This window comes from Bos indicus, chromosome X (genome assembly GCF_029378745.1).
Source record: "Bos indicus isolate NIAB-ARS_2022 breed Sahiwal x Tharparkar chromosome X, NIAB-ARS_B.indTharparkar_mat_pri_1.0, whole genome shotgun sequence".
Taxonomy (NCBI): domain Eukaryota; kingdom Metazoa; phylum Chordata; class Mammalia; order Artiodactyla; family Bovidae; genus Bos; species Bos indicus.
Window position 1 is genome coordinate 65,039,897 of NC_091789.1, and position 15,848 is coordinate 65,055,744.

The 15,848-nt window shown below is 42.9% G+C and overlaps 1 protein-coding gene across 9 annotated transcripts in view; it reads left to right on the forward strand.

The window, feature by feature from the left end:
- Window positions 1–15,848, forward strand: part of PAK3 (p21 (RAC1) activated kinase 3) — a 295,510-nt gene that overhangs the window by 171,117 nt on the left and 108,545 nt on the right. For 5 of the 9 annotated variants that reach the window (XM_070783962.1, XM_070783960.1, XM_070783961.1 and 2 more), the window contains one exon: window positions 1,376–1,474. The exons of 3 other annotated variants lie outside the window; for them this stretch is intronic. The gene's annotated coding sequence lies outside the window, so the exon portion shown is untranslated. Of the gene's footprint in view, window positions 1–1,375; window positions 1,475–13,441; window positions 14,846–15,848 lie in introns of those variants that run through there. One more of the 9 variants, XM_070783967.1, reaches the window with a different exon arrangement.

Below are 15,848 nucleotides of genomic sequence, written 5' to 3' on the forward strand. Positions count from 1 at the left end.
CAGGTCCTCTAGTGTGCCTCCCCACTAGGGGATGGGCAGGGGACTTACTGCGGCCCTTCTTTTTGAGCCCTCTCAGGAGCTTTGGCAGCCCTCTCTCCTTCGCCCCCACCCCATGCCCTTGTAGGATGGTCTCATGCAGGGGGGGAGGGGCAGCATATGGCTCAGCAGCGCAGTGGGTTGGATTTGGAAAGACTGCCTGGAGTGTGCATGTGGGACGGGCCCAGGGAATGCTAGGGCCCCCAGGGGACAGACATGCTTGGGAGGCTTGCCAGCAGCAACTGGCATTCCTGGGGGATGGCTTGGTCTTTTTATTCTAGAAGGGGGGAATTGGGAATGATGGGGCTTTTCCTGGCTCCCCGGGGCTTCAATTTTACTGTCTCTACCTTTAAAATACCCATCCATCCATCCATCCATCCATGTGTTCAGATTAGGACCCTCTGCGTGTGCTAGCTTGGATCTGACCCCGTTGGAAGTTAGCCCATAGGTGCTGCTCTTCTTTGAGGACAAAGACTGTGGAGAAGAGGCGGGCAGGGAAGGAAGGAGAAGGATTGCAGAGCTTGGGGTCCTGTCAAGGAAATATCAGTCTCCTCCTTGAGAGGCTCAAGTGACTGTGAGGAAAGGGAGGGGTTAAACGGACCCTGTCTTCTTTGTGGTTGGGCATGGAAACTTCTTGGGGGAAGCTAGGATAAATTGTGACCTCCTAAAAAGCTCTGGATGTATTCACCCAAAGAAATCTGGAGAAGACTAGGGAAGACATCCCTGTGGCAGAGATTAGAGGAAAGTTCCAAATAGGATTAGAGGCTGAGGCCCTCAGCAGCTCTGAGATGATAGAAAGTTAGGGAACCTCAAAGTGCTCTGCTCACCAACTCAGTGAGGGACATTTTTGAGAAGGAAATGGAAATGATGGTGGAGACTTGGAGGTTAAGGATGAAATAAGCTGAACAGCTGGGTCTTGAGGCAGCTCAGGTATCACCAGAGCCAAACCTGCATTTGCCATCATCTCATGGCTTCCTCCTGTCCACTGGATGATACCATCTCCTGTCAATATGCAAATATTTCACATCTGTCATATTTGACTGAGCGCTCTCAGCACTTACGCAAGCTGCTGAGGGTGGTCCACTCACTAGCAAGTAGATTCAGAGTGGTGAAATGATAGCCATTCTCAACTTGAAACTCCCAGTTCAGTGCCCTGTCTGGACTCTGATGTACAGGGGCTTTTTTATACTTCTTGACTCTGACTCTCTGCCTTCTTAAAGGATTTTCTGTAGTGTGTGTGTGTGTGTGTGTGTGTGTGTGTGTGTGATGTTTGGGGGAGATGGAGCAGGAGCAGGTGGGGAAAGAGGTTCCCACTCCCCCACAATGCTTTTCTTGGCAGGTTGCCCCCAAGAGAGAGCAGCTGAGTCCTTGCACCCTGTGACAGCTGCTGTTCCCAGCCCTGAGCCCATCGGAGGTCCTGCAGCAGTGGTGGTGTGAGGTGAGTCATGGATTCCAGGGCAGGAAGTTAGGGATCTCTGAATTCAGGTAAATGCCACCTTTCCACCAGAGCTCCTGCCATCAAAGACCCTACTTTCTGGGGACTTATACCACTGCCCTTGGTTTCCCATCTCTGATATGAAAATGACAGCTTTGACCTACATCCTGGAGTAGAAAAATAAGCTAACAGTCATTGTCAAGTCCTTTGCAAATGTCAAGCGCCATCTAGGAGCTTTAGTATAGAACAGGCACGCATCCCATCAAGCTGTCATTTCCTTTCCTCTTGCTTTCCTGATACTGAAGTGGCATTTCGGCCACGTGCGACAAATTCACCAATTCTTTCCTGTTATTTCTACCGCCCCATAACCTTCATGTTACCTTCCTATTCAAAGCGTACCCTTATCCTGGCCATCCCAGTTTCGGGGTCTGGAAGGCTTAACTTAAACTTTCCAGAACCTTCCCTCTGTCTTCCCACCCAGCCAGGGGGTGTGTCCTTCCCCAACTCTGCAACAACGCTGAGTCCATAGCATGTAGTGTAGCCCTTGTTGCTCTGCTGCCTTAACTAAGTCTTGCATGGTTTCTAGCATATTCCTCTTGGCAGGTAAACTAGACTGAAGCTCTTCAGGAGTAGTGACCAAATTTCACAGTTCCCTAGTCTCGCTCAAGTGTCTGACAGTTCCCTACCAGCTTTTCCATTTGAGCCTCTCTCTCTTCCTGTCCACTTCTTTCAGATTTCTTGGCTTGCCTCTCTGATCATCTACCTGTGTCTTTTCCTCTCAGGTGGCCATGACAGCTTCTTCCTCTTTCGTCTCCTCCATCTGGCCTTCTGTTGCTATATGCTACAGTCTAGCTGTCTGTTTGTATCTTACTGTCCCTCTCTCTGTCTGGTCTTCTGTCTCTTTGTCAGTTGCAGAGATGTCTCTCATATTGCCCAAGGCAAAACCAGACAAGCAAAAGAGAAAAAAAATACCCCATGGGAAAAACAAACAAACTCAAATAAGAAACAAGGAATATGCAGTGCAGTTCTCTTTCACACTGAGCCTGTCCTGGGCCTCCAGGACAAAGGAGAACTGCAACTCAGTGGCAGGTGTTTCTGTGATGCCTTCTCATGGAGAGGGAAGCTCCAGACTTTTGGCCATGAAATTGAAGGTGTGAAATTACAGCCTTGTCGATACCGATGCATTCAGCTTTCCAGAGATGCCCTGGCAGGGGATCCTCTATAGAGCTGGAGCAACAGAAGGTAACTAGAACTGGCTAAAACAAGAGGCAAGCCCCTGGGTCTCTCCTGGGTGTTCAATGACAGCCACAATAATAACTTACATTTATTGAGTACCTACTGTTGCCAGCATTATGCTAGGCGTTTTTATTTGCATGAGACCGTTTGATCCTACAGTAACTCTGCAAGGTAGGTTTTTTTTTTTTTCTGATAGTTGCTGTTTTTGTTTCTGATTATAAAAGTGATACGAGCACGAGGTAGGTATTTTTATCATCTCTCTTACCCATGAGAAGATAGAGGTTGAGAGCAGCTAAGGCACGTGCATGTAACTCAACATATATTGTGATTTGGGGCAGGGGAGACACTTCCTGAAGTGTCTCTCAGCATCTTATTTTGGAGCCCTCCACTGTTCACATAGACACATGTGCATGCACACACAAAACATGCACACTCACACACTCTTGTACATTGACGTGATCATATTTACCTCCCTGGCTCACACTCACTGTTCACACCGGACACATTTATAGCAATGATCACCCTTAAGCCCTCACCCTCATACATGGTCATATTTCCAGACACACTGTGTACTGGTACATTCCTACTGCCATGCACTGATACATACATTTATTTATTTTATTTTTAATTTAATATATTTGATGCACTGTATTTTAACTTTGTTTTTTTAATTTTTGGCCCACCACATGACATCTTAAGTCTCCGAGCAGGGACCAAACCAGTGCCCCCTGCAGTGGAAGCATAGAGTCCTAACCACTGGGCCGCCAGGGAAGTCCCCATAGTCATATTCACCTTTCCATACTGACACACACCCATGCTCACGTTCTCATACACTCACCCATTGATGTTCCTTCTTACTTTCTTACACTCCCAGTCATACCTACAGACTCACATCCACACAGATGATATAGTCACCCTTAACTCCCAAATAACTACACAATCACACACACTTTGTGTACGGATACAGGTTGACATTCCTCTGCCTGTTTCTCATGTAGTCCATACACACACTCAATTTCATATACTGTGACACATTTGCACTGTCATCACTTTTCCTCCTTACAGTTACACGTTTACACGTCTCATAACTCACCAGGACACACACATGTGTATACATGCTCATATGTTCACATTTATACATGCTCACACCATAAACACAATCTCACCTATTTAAACTCTTGTTTTTGTACACTCTGGATTGCATTCTCTTCCACTCATGTACTCAGTGCTGACACAATCACTGTAACTCAGTCACATTTGCATGTAATCACACTTACACATGGCAACACTCATTTTGACAGATTCACAATAGTGCTAAATAGTGACCCACACTCTAATGTACACACCCATGTAAAACTTTCCCAAACTCTTATGTATACACATAGACTGATTTTTACCACATTGACACACTTTCTTACTTCACATGCACACATACATACACATTGTGGCACACTCAGTTGTGTTCATGATCACAACTGTCACCCCCCCCCCCATTTGCCATTGTTCTCTTCTCAGCCTCAGCTAAAAGGAAGAGAGTTGCTCTTAGGCAGGTGCCAATGGGACTGGATCTTTCTAGCAGAAAGTAAGGAGATTTATGTCTAGGATTAAAAAGAAGCAACTCAAATCCTAGATCAAGTTTTACATCCTTTTGCCATAGATTCCTTTTGCAGAAATCATCTCTAATGGGCAGAACCTTAGCCAGTCCTTTCCAGAGAGGTTAGAATTTAGATGGTTTGTTTGTCTTTTCCAAGTTTATGGCTTAACTTGCCACTTCATTTCCCTCCCAAGGGGAGATGAAGGTGAGGCGTGCATTTCTTTAAGCACTGTTAGTGGTTTCCTATGCAAATGCAGGTGTCTGCTTTTATGTTTATGATCTGGAATTGCCTGCTGATTAGACACGTGGAAAGGGCAGTCATGCTTCCAAGCAGGTACCTCTCATCCAGCCAGGTCTGCTTTTCCCCTGTTTACTCTGAATCATGGTATTCAAGGAGGAGAAAGAGAAGGTTAATGAGCTAGCTGGATAATAAAATGCATTTCTATTGTGAGTGTGCATGTGCATATATAGACTCCACTGGAATTTCAACAGCTGTTAAAAGTCAAGTCAACAGAGGAAATTTCTCAGTAGGCGGGGGTAAAGACAAGCTGAAGAAACTTCCTTGCACTCCAGACAGACTGTAGATTTCCTTGCAGAGGGTGAGAAAAAAACCCAGGAGTGAACCAGTAGATCAGGAGCCTGGTGCCAGAGCTGTGAGCCACCCTAGTCCACACCAGCACCCTGTAGGAGTCTCCCTAGTCTGTGGCTGCCCCTGCTGGAGTCTCCCTGGAGGAAAAATAGTGCAAAATACGACTGTGCTACCATGTGATGTATTTTCTGGCACACCATAGGGAAGAGCCTGTACTCTGGAATAACAGCTCCCCCCAACCCTGCCATGAACACCCATCATTAGATTGAGAACGTCTTCAATAGTAGAGACCACATCACTTTACCTATTTTGGATTCTCAATGCCTGGCATAATGCCAGACTCAGAGCAGCTGCTTGTGAAACTCAGCTAAGAAACTAAAAGGGATGGGTGGGCAGCAGCATATTGTCAGGACAGATCCAGTGCCTCTGTCCCTCCACCCCAGAATTCCAATGGCATTACCAGCTCAGACTGAGAGTCCTCTGTGGACCTTACATAGTGGGGGAAATGCAAAGGGTGAAAGCCCCAGACTCTGCCTTTGATGTAATTTCCTTTGAATGAGAAAGATGAAGTCACCAACTTGAAACTGTAGTCCAGGCAGCAGTCTTGAAGTTTGGGGTTAGAGGAATTTTTATCATGTCATCCAGTGGTTTTTCAACATCCAAAGGCCTTGAAGGCCCATAAGTGGTTGGAAACAGCAGTCAGGATTAGGGAAGCCACTTCCCAAAGCAGACTGCCTCATAGATATCTTTCTTAAGCACAGGGAAGATGGTTCATCTTTATAGAAAATTGTGTAACAAAGCACTTTATCACTGGGCATAAGGCAGAGGAAGAAAAGTGAGCCTTTAGACCTTAATGGAAATCTTGTACTTAATTAAGATTTAGCCACCACCTCCTCCAGGAGACAGCTTTAGGGAAATTTCCTGGCAAATATATATTTGATCTATTCTGCCAATGTGCTGAGACTTAACTGAAAGCAAATTATAAAACTGACAGTACTGACTGAAATTTAGGAGGGGAAAAATGCACCTACCTGAATTCACTTCAATACAGTGAGGAGTGCTAAGTAAAGAGACCCACCCCTTGTATTTATATGGTATTTTATACTTCTCAAAATATCTAATAACCTGTTCATTCATTATGATAGAGGTGGTGTTGTTCATTGTTGTTCAGTCACTAAGGCGTGTCTGACTCTGTGACCCCATGAACTGTAGCACACCAGGCTTCCCTGTACTTCACTGTTTCCTGGAGTTTGCTCAAACTCATGTCCTTTGAGTCAGTGATGCCATCCAACCATCTCATCCTCTGTCATCCCCGTTTCCTCTTGCCCTCAGTCTTTCCCAGCATCAGGGTCTTTTCTAGTGAGTCCAGTTTTTGCAAGAAGCATTAGGAGCACCGACTCTGGAATTAGCTACCCCAGCTTCTGAATCCCAATTTGGCTACTTCCTACCATGTAACCTTGTTTGAGTCAACTACCTATGCTCCTCAAGTCTCAGTTTCCTCATCTGTAAAATGGGCATGACACTAATACCATCTACCTCATTGAGTTGTTAGGATGAAATGCAATGTCTTGCTCAACAAATGTTGAGCACAAAGTCAGTGCTCAACAAATGGTAGCTCTTACTGTCCTTACCACAACCCTTGGACTGTGGTGCTTTCAAAGGGGCAGAACCCTGAAGTAACAGAGAAACAGTATGGTTCTTTGCTGCCAAAGACCCGATTTTCACAGAACTTGTTGCCTGCTTTTCTTTAAGTTTTTATTTCTCTTAACCACAAGCTGGGTCAATGCTCATTCCCACTTAAGAAGAGTGAAAAAGAAAACCCATGAGCACTTCCTCAATTCCTGTGTCATTTTAGGACATCCTTATCTGGCCACTGTAGTGATGTTTCTTGTTCATTTCGATGTCCCCCCTCATCCTACAACATTTCCCTTGAAATCAGGAAGCCTTCAGTAATGTCACCTTCATTTGCTGGTATACCGAAACTTAGGGGAGGAGGAATGAAAAAGACTCCTTATGCTAGTGGAGCCCAAGATCTGGTCTCTAACCACAGGCACACCTCTGACCTTGATTCTAACGCTGAAATGCCTGCATTGTGGGCACTGGGTCTGCTCATTTCCAAGCTTTGTTCCAAAACATCACAATGGAAGCACAGTTCACCCATCTCAAAGCCCTAAGAGCTTTGTTGTCTATGCAAAAGCTGTGGTAACTGAGAACTCATCATTTCACATAAAACTGTAGTGTGATTGAGGAAGCATAAATAAGAGCATAGACTTTGGAGTCACACAGACATGAGATTGTATAGACTTTTTTCTATTATGGTTTATTACAGAATATTGAATGTAGTTCCCTGTGCCATACAATAGGACCTGGTTATTTTTCCATTCTATATATAATAGTTTGCATCTGCTAATCCCAAACTCCCAATCCAACCCTCCCCCACCCCACCCCACCCGCCTTGGCAACCACAAGTCTCCAAAGTCTGTTCTCTGTGTCTCTGAGTCTGTTTCTGCTTCGTAGATAAGTTCATTTTTGTCATATTTTAGATTCCACATATAAGTGATAATCGTATGGTATTTGTCTTTGTATAGTTTCACTCTGTGACCTTGGCAAGTAAGCTGCTGTCTCTGAATGTCAGTTTCATCTGTAAAATGAAAATAATGATACCTCAAGGGGTTATGCAAGTTATGTGAACTGGTTCATGAGTAACTTTTAGCAGAGTGCCTAGGACATAAATCTTAATGAATGGTGGTAATTTTATGGCCCATGAAATCTGTGGCAGTAATTGTAAACATCTTCTGTGGGCAACATACCTTAAATTGCTTTACTCATTTCTCACATGTGGATCATTTGATCCTTACAACCTCTTGGTGAGGTAGTCACCTTTCTTCTGTGAAGAAAAAGATTCAGAGCAATCAAGGGATAAAGCTCATTAGCAGCAGTGCTGGGCTGAGAAGGTTCCAGTCCAGGCTGAATATTTGCATCTTTGCTTCACAGCGTCTTTGAGGTGGTGGTTAGCAAGTACGACCTCTTTGAATTGAGCATAAACCTTGTGCAAAAAAAAAATGTCTAAATGGTAGCTACAGTTTTTCTGTTCTCTGAACCATGTGGTGTTTCTCTCTGTGTCTCTGTGTTGTGGTGTTTCTCTCTGTGTCTTGTGTGTTGTCCAGCATGTTACAGAAGTGCAACAAATGTGACATCATAAGAGTGCCCTTTGCAGCAAAGCTGAGGGTCGTGGTGATATATGGCTATGGCAGTACCAGTTCCCACCAAAAGGAAAATCTTTCTCAAGGCATGTCATGTGGTGTTGTTCATGCTGCTCGAGGAGTACCAAATGTCCAGAGCCTGGAAATAGAAATTCTTGAAATATACTGAAACACATCACTAGACCTCTGGGGCTCCTTGGCTGTTTCTCTTCTGACCTGAAAATGATGAGGCATCAACTTTAGGGAACCCTAGGAAAAGGATGGAAGGACAAAAAGATAAGCGCACTTTTGACCTCTCTGTGACATTTGCCTCATAGCCATACTCATCTTGGAATACTTTTCTCTTGGTTTCCATGATGTCATAGATTCAGTTCCTCCACTTCTTTAACCGTATTTCTCAAGGATCCCTGGTTCCTCCTCCTGCCCCTAAATATTGGTGTTCCCCTGAGATCTTGCCTTCTGTCATCCTGTGTCTTATTAGGAGATTGCACCTACTTCCATGCTGATGGTCTCCAAATTAATATTTTCAGCCCACATATCCTGCTCTCCATTGAACCATTCCATAATGCCATATAAACATGTTATGACTGCTACTCTGTCTATATTTATTGTCTTAATTTTGCTGTCTCTATTGAGAGGAATGTTTCTCAGGTGGCACTAGTGGTAAAGAATTCACCTGCCAATGCAGGAGATGCAAGAGGTGCAGGTTCAATCTCTGGGTTGGGAAGATCCCCTGGAGAAGGAAGTGGTAACCCACTCCAGTATTCTTGCCTGGGAAATTTCATGGACAGAGGAGTCTGGCGAGCTAAAGTCCATGGGGTTGCAAAGAGTCAGACACGATCGGGCAACTGAGCACACACATTGAGAGGAATAGATATAGCTAGAGAGAATTTTTTCCCAATCACATGTGAATTGATGTTCCTTTCAGCTTTTTATTTTTGCTATGTAATAAAGACAAGGTTCTTAGGTCTTTGTTTTGCTTCCCACTAGATATTTCTAGTATAATTTTTATTGAGGTATCCAATGTGTCACGGTGTTTGTTCTCTCTTCTTTGTACATAGACTTGTAGAAAAGTTATATATTTGAGGACCATTTGTAGATATTTAGTCTTTGTAGAATGTTTATGTTTGTTGGTAGAGTCTTTATAAAAATTTAGACAATTTTTTTATGAAACTGATAAGGGCTGTCCTATTGGCCAAAACCAGAATAATGTGTTCTTAGAATTCTCTTGGGAATATGATTACTGGTGGCAGTCCAGTGGCTGCTCATTTAAGGGGCCTTCCATATCATCATATTTGTTATCAGCATACCAACTTCATTAGCTTTTTAAATAACCACCATTCTAAGCTAGTTGTTTACTCTCATTTCCTAAAAACAAACTGAAGCACAGTTCTGTCTGGAATCCTGAACAAAAGGTAAAGGCTACACTGGGGATGTAATGAACAGCATGATGACTGTAGTTAATGATACTGTGCTGTATGTTTGAAATTGGCTAAGAGAGCGGATCTTAGTGTTTTCAACATACCAAAAAGCAAAACAAAGCAAAAAATAAAACAATGTGAGATGATGGATGTATGAATTAATGTGATTGTGATAACCATTTCCCATTGTATACATATACTAAAGCATTAATCACATTGTACATCCCAAATATATACATTGTAAATTTGTCAGTTATCCTTAAATAAAGCTGGAAGACCCCCTAAAGGCTAAAAAACCCCATATTAGTCCTCCCACACTCCTCCAGGCTTCTTGGGATAGAACTCTATTGGTACCCAGATTTCTATTTAGGGTCCTGAGACCAGTTAATCCCACTACTAGCATCTCTGCCATCTTTGGCCAATGTCCAGAATAGAGCTACTTTTTGAAAGCTCTCTTTTCCTGTTTCTATACTGCCCATGCTTCCTCACACATGGCTTTTTATCTAGACAGGCAGAGTCCAAACCCCTAAGAAAGGCATATGAGATCCTTCTTAATTTGGTCTTTACTGGTCTTTTTTTTCTTTTTTTTTTTTTTTTTGCATCAAGTTACGTGTAGCTTCTCTCATACTGCATTGTCTGTAATCTTCTCTTGGTCTTAGTACATGTTCCTTGTGCCTGAAATGTTACCTTTGGTTATTTGTCCTTTTAAATTCAACTCAAGTATACTTCCTCTGTGAAGCTTCATTCTTCAGGCTGTTGGGAACCCCTCTCTTGTCCATCAGTAGCTACTTGTTGTCATCTTCACCCTGAGCTGCCATGGCCAACACCCATAAAACTGTTTTCCTCAAGGGCAGAGACTAACTAGTTCATCTCTTGCCCTAGACCATGGTGAGCTCCTACTTATCCTTCAATACCTTGCTCAAGTGTAGTATCCTCAGACACCTGTGGGGAATACTAGCTACCCTTCCTGCACTAACTTTTCAAAGCATCCCCCTCCTTCTGGGCACATATTAAACACTATATAAATGCTGAATGAAGGATTGAATTTATTTATGAAGATTTATTGATTGCCTCAAGATTGCAGAACAATCCAGGAATGGAGCCAGAACTAGCCCTTCTTCTTTGGTTGGAGACAATTTTGGGGGGTTTATAAAAAGACCTAACTAAAAATCAACTCCAGAAATTAAAATTAGGGAACAAGATGCAACTTAGTTCTTAAATGGAACATGAAAGGAAGTGGTTTCTTTTCCCACATATTATAGTCTTTTTTTTTTTTTTTATTATAGTCTTAATATATTTTCCCTCAAAGAAGTCTGTTCTGCTCATATATGACTTTAGGTCTGGAAAATGCTTTGTGCCACCCGTACTGGTCCCTTCTATATGTTACCAGGATCCTGTGTTCTGGCTTTTGAAAGTCTTATACGTGTTACTTTCTTCCAGAGTTTTAAGATCTGTTTTTACATAGGACCAGAATCTCTTAGTTCAGGAGAAACAGGTCCTTAGAAACATGATCTAGCATAGTTGGAGTATTTGTTTGCTGGAATATACTCTTGAATAATGTATTACACCACCCTAGTACTTCCCATTTCTCAAACCCCAGCAAACTCCTACTCATCCTTCAATACTCTGCTGAAGTGATATATGTCTGATCTTCTCTGAGAACATTAGTTACCCTTTCTGCTCTGTCCCTCTAATGCATCCTTTGCCTACCTGGGTTGCATCCCTTTGTATTTCCTATTGCACGTATGTATGTCCACCATCCTTATTTAACTGTGAGCTCTTTGAAGACTGGGACTGGTCTTCATTCATCTCTGTTTGTATATATCTCCATGTACCTGACACAATACCTGGTAGGTATGAATGCTGGTGGCATGAAGACGAAAGGCATGAACATCCATATCAAACACTTGCCTTGAATGTGCAGGTATTGGTACTAAAATCGGTACTAATTTCTCATCTAGTAGGATAGTAGTCAAAAAGTGTCTTTTCTTCCTTCTGAACTCCTCCAGTCCCTCTTTTTTTTTTTTAACACTCTTCAATTTGCAAAACACATGCCCTTACCTATTCTGTAGTTGTATTGTTATCTGTATATTTAATATACATTTTATATACAATATGCAGCCAGAGAGGAAACCCACTATTCAAGCCTATATAATCTCTTTCGGGGCTGGACATTGACTGATGTTTATCTCTTTACTCCCTGCACCTCGCATGGTACTTAGTACATAAGCCTCAATAAATATTTGTTATTGAAATAAATGAATACAAGCACAGATGGGTTGCTTAAGAGGCATGAGTTACTATCTGACCTTCTTACAGGGTAGCAGGTCTCTGTTTTGGTCTTCAGATTCTTTGAAATGAAAGTCAATCAGCAATCCATAATAAGAAGTCATGTACTTGGTTTCTTTTCCTATAAAAAGCAATGTCAGGCTGACATAAGATCTTCCCTTTTCCTCTCTTTATACAGCTGTATAACCCGCTGGTGATTAGCTGACATAATTGTAAGTGCAGGGAATGTATTAGGCTCAATCTTAAAGGAGAAAGAACACTCTGAGATGACCATTGCTTTATACAGAATTGTAATACAGAGTTATATATCTTTATTTATTATGAACACTCAGCTTTCCTCCCATTTTCCTGCCACTTTTTTTTTTTTTTTTTGTCATGCTGTATGGCACGTGAGCTCATAGTTCCCCAACCAGGGATTGAACCTATCTCTGCCGTGGAAGTGTGGAATTCTAACCACTGGACTGCCAGGGAAGTCCCTTCCTTCCGCCAGGTTTGGTCAGGATGTGTTCTAGGCCATAGTTCTGGCTCCACAGAAGTCATTGGGAACTACTGACTGAGTCCCTCTGCTGATTCCCACTCCTTGCACTAAATCCTGCTTCTGTTTTATCTGCACTTTTCCTACCAGGATATCATTTCCTTCATTTGAGAGGTAAGGGCTGGGCCCTATGATCTCAGTCTGGGGACTTCCCCAGGCCACAGAAACACTTAGGTATCTGACAGCCTTCTCTTTGTGTGTGCGGATGAGTACTGGGGCATCAAAACTGATCGTGTGCTGCAGGAGGGGTCTGCTCCAGCATGAACCAGTCATGAGCCATATCTTAGAGAACTGGGCAGTGGCAGCCGCAACCATGTGGCTGAGTATCCAGCCGCAAGGAGAATGAATCACTTGGTGGATCGGAAGCTCGTAAGTGAACTTAGCTGGTACAGGAAAGCCAGCAGGCTTGATTGTGAGGTCATCCTTTAGGCTTTTGGTTTCTAGAGGAATTTCTTTGGGTGGACTGTAATCTTTTCTTAGACCCAGGGCCAGTTTTCTTTAAGACAATAATAATCCCTTTTGGTGGGGGTAGGAGATGGGGAATTCCTACAACTAAGGCTGTGGCCAGCAGTTTATCCCCTACCATTTGTGAAATGTGATAGATGGAAATTGGGTCTGATCATTTCCCATTCTTCCTTTTTTTAAAGATAATATTTCCTCTTCATTAACTATAGCCCCCCACATGCTATATAGACACATGCTCAGTTCTTTTGTAAACTTTGGTTGAGGGGCAAAAGCTGGAAGAAGAGTTGCTGCATTTTATACCAGTTCAAATTCTTTGACCTCCAGTTCTAGCAAAATGTCTTTTTTGGAGGGGTGGTGGGTAGAATTTGGAGAAGTCAATGGCACCCCACTCCAGTACTCTTGCCTGGAAAATCCCATGGACGGAGGGCCTGGTGGGCTGTAGTCCATGGGGTCACTAAGAGTCGGACACGACTGAGTGACTTCACTTTCACTTTTCACTTTCATTCATTGGAGAAGGAAATGGCAACCCACTCCAGTGTTCTTGCCTGGAGAATCCCAGGGACGGGGGAGCCTCGTGGGCTGCCGTCTATGGGGTCGCACAGAGTCAGACATGACAGAAGCGACGTAGCAGCAGGTGGGTAGAATATGAGCTTTGCTAAAATGATCTAAATTCCTAGTTTACAAAAATGTTATGTGAATGTCTCAATTGACCCCATGTAGCTCTTCTCTTCAAATGTTCAGTGGGTACCTTCCCTATAGAAAGCCAATTTGGGTATAGAAAAATTGAGACTAGAGCAAGTTCCTAGGTCAATGAGCCATAAGGCACAGGTTTGAAAACAATGTCCAGACATCTCTATATATACAAAGAGCCCTAGCAATATTGGCAATTGAATTTTTAGGCTTGAGTTTAAGGGAATTTGTGACTTTCACTAGAGTCGATCAGGGAAGGGTATAATTATCACCCATGCATAGTCACAGAGAGCAGTTAGAACCCCAGAGACTCAAGATGTTGGTTTACCATATCCTGTTCACTTGGGCTGCTCATCTGCATCTAATTTTTTTCTGTCCAACAGCCTCCAAGGATACTGTGTTCTGTTTTGAGAATTAGGAAGTGTTTTATTACTTGAATTTTACTTCTCTTCCCCCCCTCCACATTTATTTGAAGCATCTTTTACTTTTTTATGCTTTAACAATTTCTACCTCTGTTCTTCCTGCATCTTACTTTCTCTTTTTAGAACATCAGTGTTGGAAATGAAAAGCCCAAACCTGTAATAAGGCATCAGTTTGCAAATATAAACACACGTCAGATGGTCATTAGCATTTTCTTGGCATTAGCTCATGCAGCATACACAATGAATAATAAAGTACGGTGCTGCATCCATTTAGAAGCTTAGGAAGTCGCTCAAATAGGGAGCTACTTGTCCCACATAATATGTGCAGTATGCCGTGGTATACCTATTAATTTCTTTATTTGCAACCTATCATTGAAATTTGCAACTATAATATGCTGGCTTATTGGATTTCATTAATGTGAAGTTCCTGATGCAAACAATGGAAGTCACTCAGAAAGATGCTAGCAGAGAATAGGACTACAGCAGAACTGACCTCATTTGCTCTTGTGTGTGAGACAGAGCATGAATGTGTTCTGTGTGACCATGTTTTGTATGTGTGTCAGTCGTGAGCTATCTTTTGCAGGATCTAAGACTGAAACGAGGCAGCTGTAAAAAGAGCTAGTGCCTCCCTTACTTGTCTGGCTGCTTTTGCAAATCTGCCTAATAAGTAGCTCAGCTCCTCTTGATCAAATGATCTTCGAAATGGCTTCCCTCCATTACACGCTGTAATGGTATCTCCCAGGCGAGGCTCTCTGAAATAGCACACCCCTGTCTCTGATAGCAGAGTTCCCTTGGTGAGTGCCCCAGAACAGACAAGCCCCAAAACAAGGCCATCTAAGAATTGGTCCTACCGGCCAACAAATCCTCCTGGAGTTGTGTCAGTAAATCTTCTAGCCTTGGATCTTTGGATGAGAAATGCAGTTGAAATCAGTAAGTACCAGCCTCAAGTGGGTTGAAATGAAAAAAGGTAGAACTGTCATATGAATATTTGGGGAGGATGAAAGTGTATGTATAAAGAGAAAGAGTGTGTGCATGTGTGGGTGGGTTTACCTGGATCCACATTGTAATGGTATCAAGGGAAGGGAATTGAGGAGAGTTCGAGATTCTAGTCTTGGTTCTTGGCAGTTATTTTACGACCCTTGGGTAAGTCATTTAACCTCTATGCCTTGTTAATTCCCCATGTGGAAAATGTGGATGGTGCTCCCTTCTTCACATGTTGTTGTCTGGCTCAAATAAGAGCAGAGCTTGAATAAACTCGTGGTCCTTACAAGGTCATATAGTGAACAATGAGGTATTGATAATCCAAAGGTGGCTGGCTTTTCCATGATGCCCAATTTCTTGGCCAATAGACTAGTGCCAAAATGTCCAAACTCCTTCTTGGCTCAGACTTGCTTGGAGTAAGAATATAGGCTTATTCAACGTTAAGAAAAATGTACTCAGAGCTTCAACAAATGCATAGAACATATAGAGTTCCATTCATTCCCTCACATGTGAATTTAATGCCTACTGGGAACAAGGCACTGTACTAGGCAGTATGAAAGCATGACAGTTATGACTGAGGAGTTCTTACCCTCTAGGAGTTTATGATCTAGTGAGGGGGATGACATTTTTAATGACTACATGCAGTTGGAGACCAGATGGTAAAAATGCTAAGCTGGGCCCATCAGGTTCTCGTCTACCTAGCCTGGGAGTGGGGGTTTAGGGCTACTGAGGGACACAGATGTGGCAGCTTCTCCTCCCTATAGAATGGGAGGAATGCCCTTTCTCACTTCTTTGGCATCTTAGCCTATTATGGGAAACAATGGCTGAAAATTTGCTAGAAATCTTCAGATGCAAGTTGCTATAAAATGCAAAGCACTGTATATTCTTTGAAAGGATAATACATTGTACCCTTTGTGGAAGGCCAGGTGTTTTGTTCCTTTTTTGGCAATTG